We start from the raw sequence: 7,235 nt of genomic DNA on the forward strand, positions 1-7,235 counted from the left end.
TAATTTTACACAAACACATACCTATAAATAGTACAACCAGAGAAACTGATCATTTTTCAGTGGTTTCTTAATTTTTTCCAGAGCTGTATATATGTATATATATATATATATATTTAGGGGGTAGATCAGCTTTTATATTGCAGATTGATGGAAGCTTCCATATATTTTTGGTAAATACAGTGCCTTTGGAAAGTATTCAGAACCCTTTACTTTTTCCACATTTTGTTATGTTACAGCCTTATTCTAAAATTAATTATATTAATTTTTTTCTCCTCATCAATCTACACAAAATACCCCATAGTGAGAAAGCAAAAACAGGGGTTGGGTCATTGTCCTGTTGAAAAACAAATTATAGTCCCACTAAGCCCAAACCAGATGGGATGGCGTATCGCTGCAGAATTCTGTGGTTGCCATGCTGGTTAAGTGTGCCTTGAATTCTAAATAAATCACAGACAGTGTCACCAACAAAGCACCCCCACACCATAACACCTCCTGCTCCATGCTTTACGGTGGGAAATACAAATGCGGAGATCATCTGTTTACACACACCGCGTCTCACAAAGACAGGGCGGTTGGAACCAAAAATCTCCAATTTGGACTCCAGACCAAAGGACAAATTTCCACCAGTCTAATGTCTACTGCTCGTGTTTCTTGGCCGAAGCAAGTCTCTTCTTATTGGTGCCTTTAGTAGTGGTTTCTTTGCAGCAATTTGACCATGAATGCCTGATTCACACAGTCTCCTCTGAACAGTTGATGTTGAGATGTGTCTGTTACTTGAACTCTGTGAAGCATTTAATTGGGCTGCAATGTCTGAGGCTGGTAACTCCAATTAACTTATCCTCTGCAGCAGAGGTAACTCTGGGTCTTCCATTGCTGTGGTGGTCCTCATGAGAGCCAGTTTCATCACATCCCTTGATGGTTTTTGCGACTTTCCGGATTGACTGACCTTCATTTCTTAAAGTAATGATGGACTGTTGTTTCTCATTGCTTATTTGAGCTGTTCTTTCCATAATATGGACTTGGTCTTTTACCAAATAGGGCTATCTTATAACCCCCTACCTTGTCACAACACAACTGATAGGCTCAACGCATTAAGAAAGAAAGAAATTCCACAAATGAACTTTTAAGGCACACCTGTTAATTGAAATGCATTCCAGGTGACGACCTCATGAAGACGGCCTCATGAAGAGAATGTCAAGAGTGTGCAAAGCTGTCATCAAGGCAAAGGTTGACTATTTGAAGAATCTCAAATATAAAATATGTTGTCATAGTTTTGATGTCTTCCCTATTATTCTACAATGTAGAATATAGTAAAAATAAAGAAAAACCCTGGAATGAGTAGATGTGTCCAAATTTTTGACTGGTACTGTGTATATAAACACATATTTATATACATACGTACACACACAAACAACTTAAAAACATGTATGTAATGTATGTAGAGTTGAAATTGAAAGTTTACATACACTTTAGCCAAATACATTTAAATTCAGTTTTTCACAAACCCTGACATTTAATCCTAGTAAAAATTCCCTGTTTTAGGTCAGTTAGGATCACCACTTTATTTTAAGAATGTGAAATATCAGAATAATAGTAGAGAGAAGGATTTATTAAAGCTTTTATTTCTTTCATCACATTCCCAGTGGGTCAGAAGTTTACATACATTCAATTAGTATTTGGTAGCATTGCCATTAAATTGTTTAACTTGGTTCAAATGTTTCGGGTAGCCTTCCACAAGCTTCCCACAATAAGTTGGGTGAATTTTGGCCCATTCCTCCTGACAGAGCTGGTGTAACTGAGTCAGGTTTGTAGGCCTCCTCACTCGCACACGCTTTTTCAGTTCCGCCCACAAATTTCTATAGGATTGAGGTCAGGGATTTGTGGCCACTCCAATACCTTGACTTTGTTGTCCTTAAGTCATTTTGCCACAACTTTGGAAGTATTCTTGGGGTCATTGTCCAATTGGAAGACCCATTTACAACCAATCTTTAACTTCCTGTCTGATGTCTTGAGATGTTGCTTCAAAATATCCACCTAATTTTCCTGCCTCATGATGCCATCTATTTTGTGAAGTTCACCAGTCCCTCCTGCAGCAAAGCAGCAAAGCTGCAGCAAAGCACCCCCACAACATGATGCTGCCACCCCGTGCTTCACGGTTGGGATGTTGTTCTACGGCTTGCAAGCCTCCCCCTTTTCCTCCAAACATAACGATGGTCATTATGGCTAAACAGTTCTGTTTTTGTTTCATCAGACCAGAGGACATTTCTCCTAAAAGTACGATCTTTGTCCCCATGTGCAGTTGCAAACAGTAGTCTGGCTTTTTTACGGCGGTTTTGGAGCAGTGTCTTCTTCCTTGCTGAGCGGCCTTTCAGGTTATATCGATATAGGACTCGTTATACTGTGGATATAGATACTTTTGTACCTGTTTCCCCCAGCATCTTCACAAAGTCCTTTGCTGTTGTTCTGGGATTGATTTGCACTTTTCGCACCAAAGTACGTTCATCTCTGGGAGACAGAATGCGTCTCCTTCCTGAGCGGTATGACGGCTGGGTGGTCCCATGGTGTTTATATTTGCGTACTATTGTTTGTACAGATGAACGTGGTACCTTCAGGGCATTTGGAAATTGCGACCAAAGATGAACCAGACTTGTGTAGGTCTACAATGTTTTTTCTGAGGTCTTGGCTGATTTCTTTAGATTTTCCCATGATGTCAAGCAAAGAGGCACTGAGTTTGAAGGTAGGCCTTGAAATACATCCACAGGTACACCTCCAATTGACTCAAATTATGGCAATTAGCAAGCTTCTAAAGCCATTACATAATTTTCTGGAATTATCCAAGCTGTTTAAGTAGATGTCCTAACCGACTTGCCAAAACTACAGTTTGTTAACAAGACATTTGTGGAGTGGTTGAAAAACAAGTTTTAATGACGCCAACCTAAGTGTATGTAAACTTCCGACTTCAACTGTATGTATGTATGTGTGTATGTATATATTCTACTGTTCAAAAGTTTGGGGTCACTTATAAATGTCCTTGTTTTCCATGAAAACTTACATGAAATGAGTTGCCAAATGAATAGCAAATATAGTCAAGACAAGGTTATAAATAATGATTTTTAATTGAAAAAATAGTGTCCTTCAAACTTTGCTTTCCTCAAAGAATCCTCCATTTGCAGCAATTACAGCCTTGCCGACCTTTGGCATTCTAGTTGTCAATTTGTTGAGTTAATCTGAAGAGTATTCACCCCATGCTTTCTGAAGCACCTCCCACAATTTGGATTGGCTTGGCTTGATGGGCACTTGTTACTTACCATATGGTCAAGCTGCTCCAACAACAGCTCAATAGGGTTGAGATCCGGTGACTGTGCTGGCCACTCCATTATAGACAGAATACAAGCAGACTGCTTCTTCCCTAAATGGTTATTGCATAGTTTGGAGCTGTGCTTTGGGTCATTGTCCTGTTGTAGGATGAAATTGGCTCCAATTAAGTGCCGTCCACAGGGTATGGCGTTGCAAAATGGAGTGGTAGTCTTCCTTCTACAAGATCCCCTTTACCCTTTACAAATCTCCCACTTTACCAGCATCAAAGCACCCCCAGATCATCACATTGCCTCCACCACGCTTGACAGATGGTGTCAAGCACTCACTCCTCCTTGGACCACTGTTGGTTACCCCATGTTTTTATATTTTTATTTGTGTAACGCTTCTCGTTGGTGGAAGGAGAGGAGGACCAAAATGCAGCGTGGTAAGTGTTCATCATGTTTTAATTGAACAAACTGAACACTACACAAAATAATAACGAAGAGAAAATGAAACAGTTCTGCCAGGTGAACAGACACTAAACAGAAAGTAAACACCCTCAACCAAAATGGGGAAAACAGGCTATCTAAGTATGATTCTCAATCAGAGACACCGACAACACCTGCCTCTGATTGAGAACCATACTAGGCCAAACACATAGAAATATAACAACCTAGAAAAAAAAACATAGACTACCCACCACATCTCATGCCCTGACCAACCTAACACAAAGACATAAAAAAGGAACTAAGGTCAGAACGTGACAGTACCCCCCCGCCCCAAAAGTGCGGACTCGGCCCGCAAAACCTGAACCTATAGGTGAGGGTCTGGGTGGGCGTCTGTCCGCGGTGGCGGCTCTGGTGCGGGACGTGGACCCCACTCCACCATAGTCTTTGCCCGCTTAAGAGGCACCTTTGGAGCGGCGACCCTCGCCGCTAACCTCGGACTGGGTACGCTTGCAGCGGGCCCCGAATAGATGGGAGACTCCGGCAGCGCCGGATAGGCGGGAGACTCCGGCAGCTCCGTAGTGAAGGGCGACTCCGGCAGCGGCGTAGTGAAAGGAGACTCCGGCAGCGCCGGAGTGACGGGCGGCTCCGGCAGCTCCTGACTGACGGGCGGCTCCGGCAGCTCCTGACTGACGGGCGGCTCCGGCAGCTCCTGACTGACGGGCGGCTCCGGCAGCTCCTGACTGACGGGCGGCTCCGGCAGCTCCTGACTGACGGGCGGCTCCGGCAGCTCCTGACTGACGGGCGGCTCTGGCAGCTCAGGACAGACGGGCGGCTCTGGCAGCTCAGGACAGACGGGCGGCTCTGGCAGCTCAGGACAGACGGGCGGCTCTGGCAGCTCAGGACAGACGGATGAACCTGGAGGGAGGAGACGGAGAGACAGCCTGGTGCGTGGGGCTGCCACAGGACCCACCAAGCTGGGGAGACCTACAGGAGGCCTGGTGTGTGGAGGAGGCACCGGATGGACCGGGCTGTGAGGGAGCACTGGAGCCCTGGTGCGCAGCCTTGGCATCACTCCTCCAGGCTGGATGACCACTTTAGCCCGGACCCTCCAGACTGCAGGCACAGGTTGAAACGGGCTGTGGGTGAGCACTGGAGATCTGGTGCATACCACTCGCACCTCTCCCTTAGGCTCAATGCCCACATTTGCCCGACTCGGGTGGAGCGCAGGCATAGGACGCACTGCACCCTCCCAGCACCCCGGAGACACAGCACGCAGAGCCAGAGCAGGATACCCTGGGCCGAAACGGCGTACCGGAGACCAGACACACTGAGCCGGCACAACACGCCCTGGCTGGATGCCCACACTCGCATGGCACTTGCGGGGGGCTGGCCTATAGCGCACTGGGCTATGAGAGCATACTGGCGACACCGTGCACTTGACCACATAACACGGTGCCTGACCAGTACTGCGCTTCCCCCGGTAAGCACGAGGAGTGGGCTCAGGTCTCCAACCAGACTCCGCCACACTCCCGGTGTGCCCCCTCCCAAAAATGTTTGGTGCTGCCTATTATGCCTGTTGCGCTGCCGTGCTACCTCCTCATATCGCCGCCGGGATGGCTGTGCCCAGGGTTCCTTACCGTCTAAAATCTCCTCCCATGTCCATGAGTCCAGAGGACGCTGCTGCTCGATACCACGCTGCTTGGTCCTTGGTTGGTAGGTGTTACTGTAACGAATCTCTTCTTCGTCCAAGGAAGAGTACGAAGGATCGGACCAATATGCAGCGTGGTAAGTGTCTGTCATAATTTATTGACTGAACGCACAAAAACAAAATAACAGGGTGAAATGGAAGAAACGAAACAGTTCTGTAAGGTGACATACACTAAACAGAAAATAACCACCCACAAACAAGAGTGGGGAAAACAGGCTACCTAAGTATGATTCTCAATCAGAGACAACGAACGACACCTGCCTCTGATTGAGAACCATACTAGGCCAAACACATAGAAATATAACAACCTAGAAAAAAGAACATAGACTACCCACCCCAACTCACGCCCTGACCCACCTAACACAAAGACATAAAAAAGGAACTAAGGTCAGAACGTGACAATTTGATCATTAAATGTACATAGAAGTCTGTTCCAGCCCAACAGTGAATAGGCCTACATCAAATGATCTGGGATGCATAATAAAGCCTGCAGGCTTATTTCCACTGTGGTCCTCTCATAAGTTGAGCACAGCCAGATGGTACTAAATCCATTCACAAAGCATTGTTTAGTAACTGGAGATTCTATTTGTATTATTTCCAACATTTATTCACAAGTTCTCTCATATCAACAAACTGTTGACCCACAGTGAAGAGGCTCATTGAGTATTTTGGCTAATGTAACTAGCGAATAGTATGTCATCTATTTGTTTCCCCACAATTTCATGATAATGATTGAGAAGGCCGCAGTAATATCTACTTCATGTCTTAAACCTTAAATGCTGTGCGTTAATCCTTCTCTGGCACTAATATAATTAATTTAATGGCCTAATTCATGTGGTCTCACTCTCAAAGTATGACATCCTAGCCTAGGCTACTGATCATAGAAGTTTACACAATTATAGTTAATATCACCAAGGCTTTGCAGCCACCACATCTCTTTGTACTCCTCTCTAATACTTGGCCCAACACTGCCTAATAGCCAGAGTCTTTCCCAATTAAATACTTTACAACATGTATTCAGCTATTCCGTTAACATAAAAAAGAATACAAATGATTATAGCACCCTGTTGTCCTCTAATAGGACGCTTTTTCCCAAATACATACATAATACATTCTAGCAGTATCAAGGAAAATCTATTTTTGCATGACATTTTTCAGACATCAGAGAAGGCATCTCTCTAAATAACCTTTCCCTTGTGCTCAGGGCACACAATGTAGTAGTTAATATCTCTCTCTATCTCTTATTATGAAAAGGAAGAATAGAAGGTTTACCACGCCTCTGATTGATCTCAGTGAATTTAGCGTCGCATACAAACAGCTTAATGAATCAATTAGGCTCCATACAAATCAACATTAGAGCATCAGTGAGAGGTAAGCCCACTTCAAAATAGATTAAATTATTAAATTGGGCTTTTTTTGTCGATAGATTAAATGGAGACAGCAAACTGTATGCTGCAAGTTCCTTTGTAGGCCTACTTTGGTTCCTTGTTGTAAAACGACAAAGCTGTATGCAGGGTCAGAGAGCTTTTCCATGTAATTAATCAACACCTATGGTGAGGTGGCATCTGTTACTACAGAGTTACTGACTCACAGAGGCCTGCATCTCTAGACAGGACTTCCAAACTCCCAATTAAAACACAGAAGATGGAGTCTCTGATCACAGGATTCCCTAGCCACTCCCAAAGACAGAGCAAGTAGGACAAGCAGGGTTCCAGAGCTGTAATTGCCATTGACAAGAGGCCGCATGGTAGTTCTGCCAGAAAAATGTAGGTTCCCCTCAT

Source organism: Oncorhynchus keta, chromosome 24 (assembly GCF_023373465.1).
Source record: "Oncorhynchus keta strain PuntledgeMale-10-30-2019 chromosome 24, Oket_V2, whole genome shotgun sequence".
In the NCBI taxonomy this organism is placed as follows: domain Eukaryota; kingdom Metazoa; phylum Chordata; class Actinopteri; order Salmoniformes; family Salmonidae; genus Oncorhynchus; species Oncorhynchus keta.